This window comes from Trachypithecus francoisi, unplaced genomic scaffold (assembly GCF_009764315.1).
Source record: "Trachypithecus francoisi isolate TF-2019V2 unplaced genomic scaffold, Tfra_2.0 Lachesis_group14, whole genome shotgun sequence".
Lineage (NCBI taxonomy): Eukaryota > Metazoa > Chordata > Mammalia > Primates > Cercopithecidae > Trachypithecus > Trachypithecus francoisi.
Window position 1 is genome coordinate 56,418,309 of NW_022681459.1, and position 18,343 is coordinate 56,436,651.

General features: G+C 47.8%; 1 long non-coding RNA gene across 1 annotated transcript; it reads left to right on the forward strand.

The window, feature by feature from the left end:
• The first annotated feature begins 13,706 nt into the window (after window positions 1-13,706).
• LOC117096718 lies at window positions 13,707-15,653 on the forward strand. Its single transcript, XR_004442608.1, has 2 exons — window positions 13,707-14,323; window positions 15,327-15,653. It is a non-coding gene; the product is annotated as an uncharacterized LOC117096718 (long non-coding RNA).
• The last annotated feature ends 2,690 nt before the right edge of the window (window positions 15,654-18,343 follow it).

Genomic DNA, 18,343 nt, shown 5'->3' on the forward strand with positions numbered 1-18,343 from the left:
AAAAGAGGCACCTGAGTCCCCATTCTGGTCTGCGGGGCTGACAGCCTGGCTTCCAGCCTTCAGGCTCTCCTCAGCCTGAAGGTGGGGCCTTACTGGGGACTCATCTGCTCCTACCTAGTAATCTGTCTGCCTCCTACTGCCATTCATAGCCCCAGGGCTTGGCCCCAACCCCATTCCAAGAACAGAGTGGGTACTGGAGTGGAGAGAGGCCAGACAGAGCAGACACCCTGAAGCCAGCAGGGATGGGGTGGGGGCCTCTCCTGGGCCCTCAAGGGTGCAGGCTGCGGATACACCCAGGTCCTGCACCTGGGAGGGTGGCTGCAGAGGCACCTGGGGAGCTCCCGCCCCAACTCAGAAGGGGCAGGGCTCCCACTGGCTCCATGGAGTGTGCAGCCCCAGCCATGCCTCCCTGATGCAGTTGGCATGATGGCAGCAGCCGCTATCAACACCACTGCATGGCAGCCTGGGTGACAGAGCAAGACTTTTGTCTCGAAAATAAAATATAATAAAATAGACAATTCCATCAATACTGACCAAGGGGAAAAAAACCAGGAAAAACTCACAGTTTTTTTCATTCTAATATCAGAAAGAAAAAGAGGCCGTCACTATGGTAGAGCCTAATGATATTGTAAATGTAACAAGAGGATATTAAAAACAATTTTGTGCCAATAAAAGTGAAAACCTAGATGAAATGGAAATTTTTTTTAAAACTACAATTTAGCGGCTGGGCACGGTGGTTCATGCCTGTAATCCCAGCACTTTGGGAGGCTGAGGCGGGTGGATCACCTGAAGTCAGGAGTTCGAGACCAGCCTGACCAACATGGAGAAACTCCATCTCTACTAAAAATACAAAATTGGCCAGGTGTGGTGGCACATGCCTGTAATCCCAGCCAACCAGGAAGCTGAGGCAGGAGAATCGCTTGAACTCAAGAGGTGGAGGTTGGAGGTGGCAGTGAGCCAAGATCATGCCATTGCATCCAACCTGGGCAACAAGAGCAAAACTCCATCTAAAAAAGAAAAAACCCTACAATTTAGCAAAATCCAAATAATCCTCTACTGTTAAAAACAATTGCCAGGCACGGTGGCTCAAGCCTGTAATCCCAGCACTTTGGGAGGCCGAGACGGGCGGATCACGAGGTCAGGAGTTCGAGACCATCCTGGCTAACATGGTGAAACCCCGTCTCTACTAAAAAATACAAAAAACTAGCTGGGCGAGGTGGCGGGCGCCTGTAGTCCCAGCTACTCGGGAGGCTGAGGCAGGAGAATGGCATAAACCCGGGAGGCGGAGCTTGCAGTGAGCTGAGATCCGGCCACTGCACTCCAGCCTGGGTGACAGAGCGAGACTCCGTCTCAAAAAAAAAAAAAAAAAAAAAAATTAAATCTGTAATTTAAGTCCTTCTCACAAAAAAAATTCCAGACTCAGGTGGTTTCACTGGTAATTTTCCAAACATTTAAGAAATAATACTAATCTTATGCAAACTCAGAAACAGAACACAGGAAATAAAAAAAGAACACCTCCCAACTCATTTTATGAGGCCAGAAAAATTCTGATATTACAACTGGGCACAAATCTTACAATAAGAGAAATTTACAGACTTACATGGTTTGGCTGTGTCCCCACCCAAATTTCATCTTGAATTGTAATCCAAATTGTAATCCCCACGTGTCAAGGGAGGAACCTGGTGGGAGGTGATTGGCTAATGAAGCGGTTTTCCCCCATGCTGTTCTCATGATAGTAAGCGAGTTTTCATGAGATCTGGTTGTTTGATGAGTGTCTGACACTTCCCCCTTCGCTCTCTCTCCTGCCGCCTTGTAAAGAAGGTACGTGCTTCTCCTTTGCCTTCTGCCATGATTGTAAGTTTCCTGAGCCCTCCTCAGCCTGCTGACCTGTGAGTCAATTAAACCTCTTTCCTTTATAAATTACCCAGGCTCAGGTAGTGTCTTTATAGCAGTGTGAGAATGGACTAATACACAGACTTATATCTGTCATGAATATAGATGCAAGATTCTAAATAAAATGTTAGTAAATCAAGTCCAGAGATATATTAAAAAGATAATACCTCAAGACCAAGTAGAGCTTATTCCAGAAATACAAAGTGGATTTAACATTTGAAAAAAAATCAATGTAATTTTCCATAATAACAGAATAAAGGAGAAATATCACATGATCATGCCCTTTGATGCAAAAAAAATTTGATAAAATTCAACACTTGTTCATGATAAAAACTCTCCAACAATTAAGAATACATTTTTAAAAGAACTTCTTTAATCTGATACGGAGTATATATTTTTAAAAACCCTATTGTTAACACAAATGCAACTATTGAGCACTTTCTTCTTGTCAGCCATGATCACCACTTTGGCTCAATCTGGTACTGGAGGTTCTGGCCAGTGCAATAAGGCAAGAAAAAGAAAAAGGCATGGAGATTGGAAAGGAAAAAGGTAAAACTGCTTTTGTTTTCTGATGACATAACTGTATAGATAGGAAATCCAAAAAAGTCTACAAACTATTAGAATTAATACATTTAGCAAGGCCACTAGATAAAATCTCAACATACAAAATTAAGTTTATTTCTATATACTAGCAACAAACAACTAGAAAACAAAATTAAAGACAATTTACAATAGCATGAAAATATAAATAGCTAGGAATAAATCTTTTGAAAGATATGTAAGATCTCCACTAAAAACCACAAAACATTTCTAAGAGAGATTAAAGAAGACCTAGACAAGGTCAGGAGCAGTGGCTCATACCTGTAATCCTAGTGCTTTAAGAGGCCAAGGTGGGAGGATCACTTGAGGCCAAGAGTTTGAGACCAGCCTGGGCAACATAGAGAGAGTTCAAATCTACAAAAAACTAAAAAACTAGTCAAGCACTATGGCACGTAGCTATACTCAGAGCTACTCAGGAGGCTAAGATGGGATGATTGCCTAAGCTCGGGAGTTTAAAATTACAGTGAACTGTGATCACACCACTACACTCCATCCTGGGCAACAGGGTAAGACACTGTTTCTAAAAAAAAAAAAAAAAAAAGGCCAGGCATGGTGGCTCATGCCTGTAATCCCCAACTTTCAAGGCCAAGGTGGGCAGATCATGAGGTCAGGAGTTTGAGACCAGCCTGGCCAATATTGTAAAACCCTGTCTCTACTAAAACCACAAAAATTAGTTGGGCACGGTGGTGCATGCCTGTAGTCCCAGCTACTCAGGAGGCTGAGGCAGAAGAATTGCTTAAGCCTGGGGGGCAGAGGTTGCAGTGAGCCGAGATCGCACCACTGCACTCCAGCCTGCACGACAGAGCAAGAGTCAGTCTCAAAAAAAGAAAAAGAAAAGAAAAAAAAAGAAAAAACCTAGATAAATGGAGAGATAGATAGACCACATTTATGAATTGGAAGTCTCAATGTTGTTGTTATGTCAATCTCCTAAGTCGATCTATAGATTCAATATTGTAGTAAATTGCCTCAGCATTCTTTTTTTTTTTTTTTTGAGACAAGGTATCACTTTGTCCCCCAGCTGCAGTGGCATGATCACTACAGTTTCGACCCCCTGAGTTCAGGTGATCCTCCCGCCTCAGCCTCCTAGATAGCTAGGACTACATGCACTCCACCACGCCTGGCTCATTTTTGTATATTTTTGTAGAGATGGAGTTTTGCCATGTTGCCTAGGCTGATCTTGAACTCCTGGGCTCAAGCGATCCGCCTACCTTGGCCTCCCAAAGTTCTGGGATTGGATTACAGGTGTGAGCCATTGCACACAGCCTCAGCATTCATTTTGAATATAGGTTTAGCTTTCTCATACCAGAAACAGGGCTTAGTCAGCCTTGACATAATTTCCTGTTCTTCACCTCCTCCCAGTTCCTCAAGATGGTCAATCAAGATTGTCTGCCTTACATTACCGCCTCCCAGGGACTCCTTTCCCAAGGGACAGTTGGATACAACCCACTTGACTTGCCTTAAAGGCCCCCACCTTCTCAGGGACTGTGCTGGTCTATGCAGCAGTGACCCTTTCTCAGTCACAGGGCGACCCTATGGGCCTCACACATCCCCCAAAACCCCCAGTGGAAATCCTGCTTGGGTAACGACCTGGATTCCAAACAAGGCTTTAGTCTGAAGGTCTCTCTCGCTGTCTCTCCACCCCCCACCACCTGCTGGTTGAGCTCCCTGCCATCTCCAGACTTCCCCTGGTTCCTTGCGGAGGGGAGGCCCCCCTTCTCTGTGGACCTGGGGTGATAAACTGCTTCTGTTATTTCATGTGTTCTGTTTTGCTGTCTCTCCTGTGGCCCACCTGACCAACGCACCCAGACCTAACTCTCTCCCGGCCAGGGCTCTTCTAGGGAGTGTCTGTCTTGTTGGAAATAAACTAGACTTAGGTCCGACAAGAGCCACAGGGCGTCTGCCAGGGTAAACGAGTTTCCTGTGAGAGGGACACCTGGTCACAGTCAGACACTGAGGCATCAGACTGTCCGTAGGGATAAAGAAGTATCCCTGAGAGATGCACTGTGACACCCACAGTCACCTGCCCTTGAACTCTCTCAGGGCAGGGCTAGAGTTCACAGCCACCCTATAAACTGGAAGCCACCTCATGAGCAAATTAGAGGAAAATACAACAAACGTCATCTCAGTCACAATCCCAGCGGTGCTTTTGTAATGGATATTGACAAACAGATTTATACAGCATCACAAAGAACCTAGCAGAATAGACAGCACAATTTTGAAGAATGAAGTTGGAAGGCTTATTCTTCTAGATATCAAGACCTACTATAAAGCAACCCTAATTAAGCAAAGGTAATTAAACAGTGTGATATTGGTATGAGAACGGACACATAGGCCATAAGATAGAATCGAGGGTTCAGAAACAGACCCACACATAGATGGCTACGTAATTAACAATAAAGTTACCTGAGCAAGTTAGTAGAGAAGAGGATGGTCTTGTCAAAAAACAATGCCAAATTGGATATCCATGTGGAAAAAAATGAATCTTGGCCCCTACCTCAAATTATGCACAAATTTTAATTCAAGATGATCTATATTAATGTAAAAGGTAAAATAATAAAGCTTCTAGAAAAAAATGTAATATCTTCATGACATTGAGATAAGGCAAAGATTTATTAAACAGGACACAAAAATCATTAACCCAAAGATTAATGATTAAGATTGATACACTAGACTTGATCAAAATTAAGAACTTCTGTCTGGGCACAGTGGTTCATGCCTGTAATCCCAACAGTTTGGGAGGCTGAGGCGTGTGGATGACCTGAGGTCAGGAGTTTGAGACCAGCCTGGCCAACGTAGTGAAACCTCATCTCTACTAAAAACACAAAAATTAGCTGGGCATGGTGGCGGGCACCTGTAATCCCAGCTACTCAGGGGGCTGAGGCAGGAGAATCACTTAAACCCGGGAGGCGGAGGTTGCAGTGAGATGATATAGCACCACTGCACTCCAGCCTGGGCAACGAGCAAAACTCCGTCTCAAAAATAGATACAGAAAATAGGCTGGGCCCGGTGGCTCAAGCCTGTAATCTCAGCACTTTGGGAGGCCGAGACGGGTGGATCACGAGGTCAGGAGATCAAGACCATCCTGGTGAACACGGTGAAACCCCGTCTCTACTAAAAAATACAAAAAACTAGCTGGGTGAGGTGGCGGGTGCCTGTAGTCCCAGCTACTCGGGAGGCTGAGGCAGGAGAATGGCGTAAACCCAGGAGGCGGAGCTTGCAGTGAGCTGAGATCTGGCCACTGCACTCCAGCCTGGGTGACAGAGTGAGACCCCGTCTCAAATAAATAAATAAACAAATAAATAAATAAAACAGATGCTGTCTCAAAAACAAACAAACCAAAAAAAATCCTAAAACTAAGATCCAAGTGTAGAAATCACCTTTTAAAGAAATTTCATAGCAAAAAAAAAAAAAGAAAAACAAGCTTTCTATGAGGTTGAACCTCTTAGCTGCAGTCTCAGTGGGCTCCTGTGCAGTGGAACACCCTGCTGTCTGTGCCATTGCCCTGCACAAGGGCCATGGGGAGCTGACGCCTGCAGCTGCTCTTCCCTTCACTCTCTAAGCAAGCAATAAACCAAGGCCAAAGAGGACTTGTTGCCCCTGTACCGCTGGTTCCACCAGCCACTGGCCTCACCTTGCCTCATGCTTGACAGTTCTTTTTTTTTTTGGATGGAGTGTCACTCTTTTGCCCAGGCTGGAGTGTAGTGGCACGATCTTGGCTCACTGCAACCTCGGCCTTCCGGTTTCAAGTGATTCTCCTGCCTCAACCTCCCAAGTAGTTGGGATTACAGGCACCCTCAACCACGCCCGACTAATTTTTGTATTTTTAGTAGAGACGGGGTTTCGCCGTGTTGGCCAGGCTGGTCTCAAACTCCTAACCTTAAGTGACCTGCCCGCCTCGGCCTCCCAAAGTGCTGGGATTACAGGCGTGAGCCGCCGCGCACCGCCATGCTTGACAGTTCTTATGCATGAAGTGGATTGTTCATATTCCAAAAGAAAAGGAGAGGCTAAGCCAGGGGACTGGCACTGGCTATGTGCTAACTGCGTACTGAATGCTGCGGTAAGCACATACATGTCACTGAGTTTACTTGCCACAGATTTGCCTTTAGTTATCCTGGATTGTGATCACTTTCCATCTCCATACTGCTTCACTGGCTTCATTATCATCGCTGCTGGTTTTGGGGTCATGGCCTGCCGTCCAGCAGAGACTAGATGGGCAGAACACCCAGGCCACGTCCTTAGAAACTGGCCCTTCGGTCTCTGCAGGAGGCCAGCCAGCCAGTTCCCAGAAGGAGACAGAGATCATTGTCCCTTCGAGGCTCCTTTCTCCATGAATGGAAGGAAGTGTAGAACTGCTCCGAACCGGCAGGGTGGTGTCTGGAGTTTTGTTACCAAAACGGACAGGACTGTATTTTTCACCTTAGGCTGAAGGGGAGGAGGATGGTGGAAGGTGACTAAGCATCACCGAGCCCTTACCAGGTCTCGGGTACCATGCTAGGCGCTTCCACCAGTGCTGCCACCATATCCGTCTCAGAGAGGCTCAAAAGCTCGCCCCCACCACGCAGCTTGTCAGTAGCAGAACTGGACTCAATCCAGGCCATTCTGGCTCCCCAGTCCGAGTTCTTCCCACCACTGTGCTTCGGCCGGAAACGTGCATCACTATTGTTAGATCCGGTTGCCAAGGAAACGGTGTCTCTGCCCTGCATCAGGCTGGCCACAGTCACCTCCCGTTCAGGAGGCAGCCCACAGACCCACCGAGTCAGGCACCAGCCAATGGGCGGGCCTGGCCTCTGTCCACCTCTGTCCACAACTGTGCTGTTTCTGGCTCTGAGGGCCCCTGAGCCCGGGAAAAACAACAGCAAGTCCGCATGGGGTCCTGACCAGATGAAATCTCCCACTTTGCCTTGTCTGTCACCAGCCACAGCTACGCGGCCGGCGCCCCGTCATGCAGCAGCCGCTTTTCCTGTTTTCCTCCTTGCCCAGAGGATTGCTTCTTTTCCTTTCTTCCATGCCCCTGTATTCTAATGGTAGCTCCCTCCCCCAGTGGTTGACAAGCACAATTGTGGCTGATGATATAGTATGACTAATAATGGGGAAGCAGTGTGAATACCCAGAGGCCAAAGAGAAAATAAAACAGCGATGACAGTCGCTGCTACATTTACCGTATTTCTTTCCACCGAGGCCTGTGGGCTAGCCGCCGCTGGCGCAGGGACAGGTCACGAGTTGTTGCTAGCAATAGGCTGCCTCCTGCTGTTGCACGAGTGATCTCAGCTCCTGCTCTGGGACAGGAGTTTGCTCGCTCATCAAATTACAGCAGGCTGGTGCCGGCTGCAGCTGATAGCCGGGCAGCATTTGCACTCTGGGCGCCTCCTGGGAGAAGCCTGGAACGCGATTCACTTCAGTAGGAAGGGAGATAGATGAAAACCTGGAAGCTGCGACAGGAGCCCTCTACTGAGAAAAAGAAATTGCAGAGATCGGCCTAGGGCAACTTTCCCTAAGACAGAAGTTTTACAATGTTCATTTTCAGGTGTTTCTTTTTTCTTTTTTCTTTTTTTTTGAGACAGTCTTGTTCTGTTGCCCCGGCTGGCGTGCAGTGACATTATCTCGGCTCATGCAACCGCCCACTCCTGGGTTCAAGCGATTCTCCTGTCTCAGCTTTCCACGTAGCTGGGACTACAGGTGCCTGCCACCACGCCAGTCTAATTTTTGTTTTAGTGGAGACGGAGGTTTCACCATGTTGGTCAGGCTGGTTTCGAACTCCTGACCTCAGGTGATCCTCCTACCTTGGCCTCCCAAAGTGCTGGGGTTACAGGTGTGAGCCACCTCATCCAGCCTTTTTTAAAAAAATTTTAAACATTTTTCATTGTGGTAAAATATACATAAGATAAAATTGACCATTTTAATCATCTTTGAGCATATAATTCAGCGGCACTAAGTTCATTCATACCGTGGTACAGCCTTCACCACCCTTCACCTCCGGAACTTTTCTCGTTTCCCCTAAATCCCCATTAAATGCCAGCTCTCCATCCCCCCGCCCCAGGCCCTGGCACCCACCATTCTATGAATGCTTCCTGTCTCTATGAATTTGACTCCTCTAGGTTCCTCATCTGAGTGGAATCATATAGTATTTGTCCTTTTGTGACTTAGACTCTTATTTTACTGAGCACAATGTCCTCAATGTTTATCCGCCTTGTGGTCTGTGTCCGAATTTCCTTCCTTTTTACGGCTGAATGATATTCCATGGTATGAACAGACCACATTTTGAGTTTGTTTGTTTCTTTGTCTTTTTTTGAGACGGAGTCTCACTCTGTCACCCACGCTGGAGTGCAATGGCGCGATCTCGGCTCATTGCAGCCTCTGCCTCCCGGGGTTCAAGTGATTCTCCTGCCTCAGCCTCCCAAGTAGCTGGAATTACAGGTGCATACTACCATGCCTGGCTAATTTTTATATTTTTAGTAGAGATGGGGTTTCACCATGTTGCCCAGGCTGGTCTCCAACTCCCGATCTCAAGTGATCCACCCGCCTCGGCCTCCCAAAGTGCCAGGATTACAGGTGAGAGTCACCATGCCAGGCCTGGTTTTGTGTTTTTTTGAAACAGGGTCTTGCTCTGTTGCCCAGGCTGGAGTGCAGTAGTGTGATCTCTGCTCACTGCAACCTCCCACCCCCCAGGCTCAAGTGGTCCTCCCACCTCAGCCTTCCGAGTAGCTAAAAATACGAAAATTAGCTGGTCACAGTGGTGGGCACCTGTAATCCCAGCTACTCGGGAGGCTGACGCAGGAGAATCAGTTGAGCCCGGGAGGCGGAGGTTGCAGTGAGCAGAGATCATGCCACTGCACTCCAGCCTGGGTGACTGAGTGAGACTCTATCTTAAAAAATAAATAAATAGATAAAAGTCAGATAGGGTATATTCAATTGGGTATTAAATTTAGATTTGATGTTTTTAAAAAAAGCAACAAAAAATAAATAAATTCAGATTTGAGCTTCCCAGCAGCCAAAGTGAAAAGGGATACTTTGATTCTTAGGATTCTAAAAGCATAGGTGGCTTTTATTAAAGTTAGTCAAGTTAAATTATGGCCAGCTTCATTGGACCCTGCTTCTAGAATTCATTTCTCTTATGAAATTGAAACGAGCTTTGTCTTAAACAGCAAATTTGGTACATTGAGAGAAAACTAAGAAAATACAAATGATGAAACCAAAATGTAGTTCAGTAAATTTGCAATAAACAGTGAAAGAAACTTGCTTTTACTGGACCTGAAAGACCCCATGCCAGACTTCATGTTATCCTGCTGGTGAGTCCCATAACCACCACTGTGTCTCATTCATCACTGTATCTCTGGGCCTAACTCTGTGCCTGGGTTATAGGAGACATGCCAAAAAATTTTTATTTTTTTAAAAAAGGAGAGTGAGGTGACATTTACTGAGAACTCACAAAGGCACGTGCCTGGGAAAGGAAGAGAAGAACTGGAACAGATATTTTCTGAGCTCTTCTTCTGGACCATGCATTGTGCCCACGTCTCGTAGTCACCATCTTGCATCATACTCTCCAAATTCCTACAAGGTAGTAATTATTAGGCTCACTTTTCGGATGACCAAACTGATACAGATGAAAAAACTCTTTGGGAGGATCTTGAAAGAGTTGGTCAAACGTGCTAGACATTGGGTTTGGTCCTACCAGGAGTAAGCGAGGAAAGGGCTCTTTTCCCCAGGGGGTTCATATCGGACTTGCCCCCTCTGGAATATTGGGAATGGCCTCCTCAGGTAAGTTGATTCAGTGTGTTCATGCCAAGCCCTTCCTAGGCCTTGTGTCCATGCCTGGTGGCTTGGTTATTGTTGTGCTGTTGTTTTTATTTCATGCATATTTTATTTTTTAACTTTATTTCATGCATACAGGGATTTGCATGTAATAAATGCTCAGTAGAGATTCACCAAGTTGAACTGAATGCTGTTTGCAAGGAGGAAGGATTAGCTCCACAGTGTCAAAGTTCATCGAGACCCTAAACCAAACATAGCCTCTGTCTGCTTGTCATGGAAAGAGCATAGGAGGCCAGAGGGTAAGAAACAGCTTGGCCGTGTCCTACTCCGGGGGAGTTTCTTCATTTCTGAGGCTCACGTTTATCCTCTGCAAAATGGTAGTAATGATCTCAACCTGGCAGTGTTGTTTGGAGCTGGTGAAGGCCAAGTTGCTGCTGTTTCTCTAACGAAGGTCATCCTCGTCCAGTTGGAAGTGTCCACTCTGTCACCCAGGCTGAAGTGCAGTAGCACGATCTCGGCTAATTACAACCTCTGCCTCCCGGGTTCAAGCGATTCTCCTGCCTCAGCCTCCTGAGTAGCTGGGACTACAGGCATGTGCCACCATGCCTGGCTAATTCTTGTATTTTTAGTAGAGACGAGGTTTCACCATGTTGGCCAGGCTGGTCTTGAACTCCTGACCTCAGGTGATCTGCCCGCCTTGGCCTCCCAAAGTGCTGGAATTAGAGGAGTGAGCCACAGCACCCGGCTAGAAGTGTCCTTTCTTTTTAATGTCTGTTAGAAATAGGCTGTGCTTCTACCTCTGCGCTCCGTGTACCTGTCTCCTCTTACCCCTACCCCACTCCTAGCATGCCTCTCACTGGACCCCCAAGGTACCCTTTCTCCAGGATGTTAGCCCGCCAAGCTGGGCCTCACATCCAGCTGCAAAGATCACCGAAAGTTCTCTGTGCCATGATGAGCTGGCATTGGTCTCACTGTCGTATGACAAACAGGAAAGCTAGCAGGACAGCCACAGACCGACCTAGTAAGCTTTCTCGTGTTACGCTAGGTTAGTCATCGCTGCCAAGTTTTTGTGGCACAGAAAGAAAAAAATAAGCCCCCTCTTAACCCCGTGGAAATGAAGAAGCCTGGAATGTGGAGAATGCCCAGTCCTCCTAAATCCCAATTGGAATAATTATGCTGGAATAGATTTCTTCTTGTTCACCCAAAACGCTAACATTCTCAACAGTAAGTCACAATCAGCACAGGCCAGAACGGATTCCCCCCGACCTCAATGCCATTAGCATTCGGTCCTGGGATACCAAAGGCTTTCTCTGCTGGGATCTGGGTCTGGGGGCTGAGGTGCTCAAGTTTCCAGGGCGATGCTTCTGGAAGGGTTTTATCAGTTTCTAATACTGAAGGCTCAGGGGAAGCAGTTTCAACTTCGGGCCTCTCTAATCTGGGGAGACAATGGAGAAATAGTTTCTTGTGTGCAAAGCCACTCTTCACACTGGGGCGGGCTCTGCTCCATAGAGCAAGAATTAAACACCTACTGTGTACACACAGGAAAGGATGTTCAAGGGAGTGCTTTCTGGGGAAGCTGAAGATTTCTTCCCAGATCTGTCTGACTTTGCCTGCAAGAAACGCAGAAATCAGAAGCACTGTCTGCTCCACTGGCTGACTTGAATAACTCACCCTCAAAGGAGCAGGAACCAGGACAAGGTGGCCAGGGCGTGGGACTCAGAGAGCTACAGTCTCACGTGACAATAAAATGTCAGGTTCACAGTGGTTGGCTCATGTTGCTGTCATGTTTGGCTCTGCTAACTGTGTAGATTTCCCATGTAGGATGTTAGGACTTGACTGTTACCTTACCCCACCGAGGACTTCAGCAGGGGCATTCAGTGGCCATTTCTGCTGTGACATTTCAATACCTTCTGGGTCCAGCCAACCCCTTCTTCCTCAGCCTAGTTTTGTGACCTTGTGCCCTCTGCCACTCCCCTATTCTTAGCATCACAAGGGGCACCCACCTCTTCCCCCTCCCAGAGCTCCCTCCCCCACCTCCCACCCCTGTCTGTCCCGCATTTTCTTTCTTTCTTTTTTTTTTTTTTGAGACAGAGTCTCGTTCTGTCATCCAGGCTGGAGTGCACGGGCACAATCTTGGCTCACTGCAAACTCCACCTCTCAGGTTCAAGCAATTCTCCTGCCTCAGCCTCCTGAGTAGCTGGGATTACAGGCACCCAACATCTCACCTGGCTAATTTTTGTTTTTTTTTTAGTAGAGACGGGGTTTCACCACGTTGGCCAGGTTGATCTTGAACCCCTGACCTCAGGTGATCCTCCGGCCTCGGTTTCCCAAAGTGCTGGGATTACAGGCGGGAGCTACCGTGCCCGGCCAGTTCTCTGCAGACACCATCTGGGTGTCCGACACTTCAGTTCAATTCTGACGCTGGCCACCGAGAGTTAGCACAGGCCCCAGAGGACATGGGCTCCGTCCTGCAAGACTGTCCCTACTTCAGATGTCAGTTGCAAGAATTGGGTGCTCAGGTTACCCACACTTCCGTCTGACCTGGCTACACATCGGGGATCCCCAGAACCCCTCCTCAGGTTTGACAATTGGCTAAAATGGCTCACAGAACTCAGGGAAACACTTTAGTTGCATGTATAGGTTTATTGTAAAGGGCATTATTGATGAACAGGCAGACGAAGAGGCACACAAGGTGAGCTCTGGTAGGGCCCCGAGCACAGAAGCTTCTGTCCCCATGGAGAAGGAACCCAGAAAGAGACCAAATAGAAGTATATGTTTCTTATTATGTCACATAGCCACACCATGAGGTTGGTGCAGGAGCCCTTGAAGGCAGCCCTTGGAGGATCTGAGGCCAAAAGGGCCTCCGTCAGATCGGAGTTTCGGAAAAGTAGCCTGGCAGCCTAGGGGAGGACTGGACAGAGTCGGGAGGACAGAGGGGAACTGATTCACCACAGGGAGGGCGCAAAGTGAGTGAATGAATGAGTGAACCAATGAATGAACAAGATGGAATTGGTATCAGGAAGGAATGAGACCAGATGGTATCAGAGAGTATCAGGGAGCGGAGACCAACGGGCCCAGTTTGTATACGGTCTTACCAACCAGATCAAGGAGGTAGGATCAACGGTGCTTTCCTCTAAAGAAGCACATTTCCAGCCAGGCGCAGTGGCTCACGCCTGTAACCCCAGCACTTTGGGAGGCCAAGGCGGGTGGATCACTTGAGGTCAGGAGTTCGAGACCAGCCTGGCCAATATGGTGAAAACCTATCTCTACTAAAAATACAAAAATTAGCTAGGCATGGTGGGGGGTGCCTGCAATCCAAACTACACGGGAGGCTGAGGCAGAGAGAATCGTTTGAACCCACAGGAGGCAGAGATTGCAGTGAGCTGAGATCACACCACTGCACTCCAGCCTGGGCGACAGAGCGAGACCCCGTCTCAAAAAAGAAAAAGAAGAAGAAGAAGAAGAAGAGGAGGAGGAGGAAGAAGAGGAAGAGGAAAATTTCCAGGAAGAAGCAGGCTATGGAGATCAAGGCAGGCAAAGGACAGAATTTAAGATAGTGCATCAACTGGGTCCAGCCAGGAAGACACATGTGTTTATCTCCTGCAGCATCAAAAACCACCCAGAAGACAGCTCGGTGGACCCTAGCAGTGGATTCTACATGTCTGCAGAAAATGAGCAGAAAACAAGCCAGAATTACAGCTATCTGCAGAGAGACTACATCCAGGAGGTCTGACGACTCAAAGTAATCACTGCAGTCTGACTTCTACCACTGACAGCCTTCCCATACATAATTTAAATGGGTAATTATAATACCATTGCTTAGTTAATGGACACCAATTCGTGCAGGAGCTGCCACAAACAGTAATAAACCAGCTGTGTTAGAAATGGATGACTTATCAGTGCGTGCCCAAGCCTCCTAATGCCTCATGATGTTTAATAATTAAATTGTGACACCCTTGAACCTGCAGCTGACACCATGGATCACAGTGGAATTCTCCAAATGGAACGCAGCCACACCTCAGCTTCCGTGCTGTGCGCTGCCACTGAGGACGCTCGATACTATCGAAGCGGTCAGATAGAGGTGGGTTATTTCCCTGTGCCCTGCACCTCCCTTCTGGCAAGTCCCCAGGAAGCTGTGGCCACAGATGAGCTGCTGCTCTCTTAAAGACTGAGATCAGGCTGGGCGCAGTGGCTCACGCCTGTAATCCCAGCACTTTGGGAGGCTGAGGTGGGTAGATCACCTGAGGTTGGGAGTTAGAGACCAGCCTGGCCAACATGATGAAATCCCGTCTCTACTAAAAAATACAAAAAATATTAGCTGGGTGTGGCGGTACGCACCTATAATCTCAGCTAGTCGGGAGGCTGAGGCACAAGAATCGCTTGAACCCAGGAGGAAGAGGTTGCAGTGAGCCGAGATTGAGCCACTGCACTCCAGCCTGGGTGACAGAGTGAGACTCCATATAAAAACAAAACAAAACAACACACAGATCAGGTGGCCGGGCATGGTGGCTCACACCTGTGAGGCTGAGGCGGGAGGATCGCTTGAGGCCAGGAGTTTAGGACTAGCCTGGACAACATAGTGAGACACTGTCTCTACACAAAATATAAATAAATAGATAGATGATAGATAGATAGATAGATAGATAGATAGATAAATAGATAGATAGATAATAGATAGATAGACTAAAGTAATAGTCACAGATCCACTATCTTGGGGGAGGAAAGACATTCACACAGAGAATCGCTAATACATACTAGACTACACAGAGATAAACAGAGCAGGTGGCACCGTAAGTTCTGCAGTGATGGGAGGACAGGGTCATTTCAGGAGATGAGACCGGCATCCTCGTGGGAGAAGATGGCCCTGAGCTGGGCATGGCAGAGGGGCTGAGGAGGAAGCGTATATGTGTGTGTGTGTGTGTGTGGTGTGTGTGTGCACACGTGTGCACATGTGAGTGTGTGTGAGAGAATGTGTGTGTTGGGGATGATTACCGAAGCCTTCCCGGCACATAGTAGGTCTTTTTTTCCACAAACAGTAATGTGATTATTGGGAGTAATGGTGGCTGTCACTGTGCTTCTCACAGGCCGTATTTCAAAAGGTCTACGGTGGCTCCGTTTCTTCTCTGAGACTTCAAAAGTCCTTCGAGAGTGAGTTCCCGTCTCATTCCATGTCCAGAATGAAGACAGATGGCCTCTTGGCACCCATCTCTTTGGCATGAATGATGTGGGGAAACATGAATGGAAATGGGGAACTGCTGCTGGCACCTGGAAGTCATCTGGTCTGGATGGAGCCAAGTCACATGGAAGCGTCTCCAGTTATTCTTAATAAATTCTTCTGAGGTTTCACTGCTTGTCTGCACAAGACTTTAATAAAATATGGCATCTAACTGAATACAGACTATCCTTTCGGGTGTGTGTGTCATGACAGTACTATTTATGGAGGACCTCCTATGTAGAAGTTCTTGCAGTGTTTTACGTAATCACCCACTTTCATCCTGACAATCACTCCTGTGAAGTATGTGTCCTTATTTTCATTTCATTGTAGAGAAAACCAAGGCTCTGAGACATTAAGCAATGTGCCCAAGGCCACACAGCTAGTAAGTGGCTGGGTTTGAACACAAGCCTACAAAACACGCAGTTTCTTATTTGCATTTATTATCTCATCATATTGTCATTTCTTCAAAATGCAACTCAATCTCATAAAATGTCAGTGGCAGAATCTAGGTGGATGGTGCCCTGGTAGTCACAGTAAAATTCTTTCAACTCAGCTGTATATTTGAAAATTTTCATATTACAATATTAGGGGAAAAAACAACTTGATTTCCAGGTGTTTTTTCATTTGGACAAACTTGAGAACTTTGGAAAAGCTGGCTTCCCTCCTCGAGTTCTAGTTGGCTGTGTTGGCTGGGTGGGTCCTGGCACCCTCCACTCAACACCCACCTGCATATTAAAACGGGTCCTACTGTCCTACTAGGACCCTGGGCGGCCCAGGCGCTTCTGACACATGCCACAGACTTCCTCTGTACAGTAGGATAGATTTCCTTTAGGAATAAAAAACAACAACAACAACAACAACAAAAAACGAGTTTTCTGGTCGAATTCCACTCTATGAGACCTTCTGGAATCTTCCCTCCAAGTTTCTTCTACCAGATCAGCAAGAAGGATTCAACTTGGTGTCTCTGTGTGTTTGCTGTCTCATGCTGCTTATAAACTGCTTTGCCTTTAGCAATTCCCCTCAGTTATCTTTTTTTTTTTTTTTTTTTTTTTTTTTTTTTTTTTTTTTTTTTTTTTGAGGCGGAGTCTCGCTCTGTCGCCCGGACTGGAGTGCAGTGGCCGGATCTCAGCTCACTGCAAGCTCCGCCTCCCGGGTTTCCGCCATTCTCCTGCCTCAGCCTCCCGAGTAGCTGGGACTACAGGCGCCCGCCACTTCGCCCGGCTAGTTTTTGTATTTTTAGTAGAGACGGGGTTTCACCGTATTAGCCAGGATGGTCTCGATCTCCTGACCTCGTGATCCGCCCGTCTCGGCCTCCCAAAGTGCTGGGATTACAGGCTTGAGCCACCGCGCCCGGCCAATTCCCCTCAGTTATCTTGTTCTAAGGCTACAGTTAAGAAGGAATCACTGTTGTGGAGGAACTCAGAGGCACCTCCAGCTCCCATTAGCTGGTGCCTTAATGCCACTGATGCTAGGCTCTGACAGTAATTACTTTGCAAGTATAATGAGATACTTATGGGTCCATCAGGTGCCCAACCCATAGCATGATATGAAATATGAAGAGTTAGGCTGGTGGGTAATTTACACAACTGTCTACCAAGTCTCTCTAGGATGATTAAGAAAAGGAAATGCCGGATTGAAAAGACGCCAAGCTTCCAGAGCACATTCATGTGGCTCAATTGACAGTGACAACCATTATCGTCATCACCATCATTGCTGCTTTTAACTTAATGACAAAAAGCCCTCACACACGAATGCAGCACTTTGCAATGCACAAAACCCTCTTGCACTCATGCTCTCCAGCGCTCCTCACTGCCATCTGGGAATCTCCACTTTGCAGATGCAGAAAGTGAAGCTCAGATGATGGCAGGGACTCGCCCTGCTAGCCCTGCCGAGAGAGGTCTGCTTTTGCCTCCCTGATTCTGAATCAGATAGGGTCACTTCCTCTCTTCCCCTGGGCTCCTCAACCTGGCGCCCTCACCGCCCACTTGCGGGCCCCTCGTGCCCTCTTCCGCGGCAGACAGACACTGAGGCAGGGCTCTGATTGGACAGCTTGGATCATGTGCTCATTCAAGAGCCAATCAGCAGCAGGGGGCTTGGCTCGGCATTCACCGTCCTCAGGGAAGCTGCCGCCCCCCCCTGTTTTTTTTTTTTTTTTTTTTTTTTTTTTTTTTGAGACAGTCTTACTCCTGTGCGGAGGCTGGAGTGGATCTCAGCCCAATGCAACCTCCACCTCCTGGGTTCATGTGATTCTCCTGCCTCAGCTTCTCGAATAGCTGGGACTACAGGTGCCCGCCACCACGCCCAGCTAATTTTTGTATTTTTAATAGAGGGGGGTTTCACTATGTTGGCCAGGCTGGTCTCGAACTCCTGACCTCAAGTGATCCACCCGCCTTGGCCTCCCAAAGTGCTGGGATTACAGGTGTGAGCCACCGTGCCTGGCCTGCCCTAATTCCTATTAGGAGTATGGGAAACTCTTTTTTCCAGAGCAGCCTGCACCTTGGTCTTCCCACCCCACCCTACTGAAGAAGGCTCCCAGAAACCAACTTTGCTGAGCCCAGAACGGCCTGGCTCTGGCAGATTTGCCCCCAAGACTGCAAGTGGGCGGCTGCGCTCCCCCACACCATGTCCCTTTCTGTTTCCTGCCCCTCCCCCTGAGGCTTCCTTCCATTCCTACAGCCAGCTCCCAGCCCTGCTTCTGTGCCAGGACTCCAATTCCCTAATTCCCTGGCATGAAGAGCTGCGTGGATGTTCCCTGCACTGGTCTTGTCCCCAGATGTGGCTCCTTGGACCATCCAGCCCCACACCCGGCATCTTCTTTCTCACCAGCTGCAGCGGCCAAGGCTCCAGCAGGCCTTGTACCTGGTTGGCTCAGGCTTGGCTTTGATG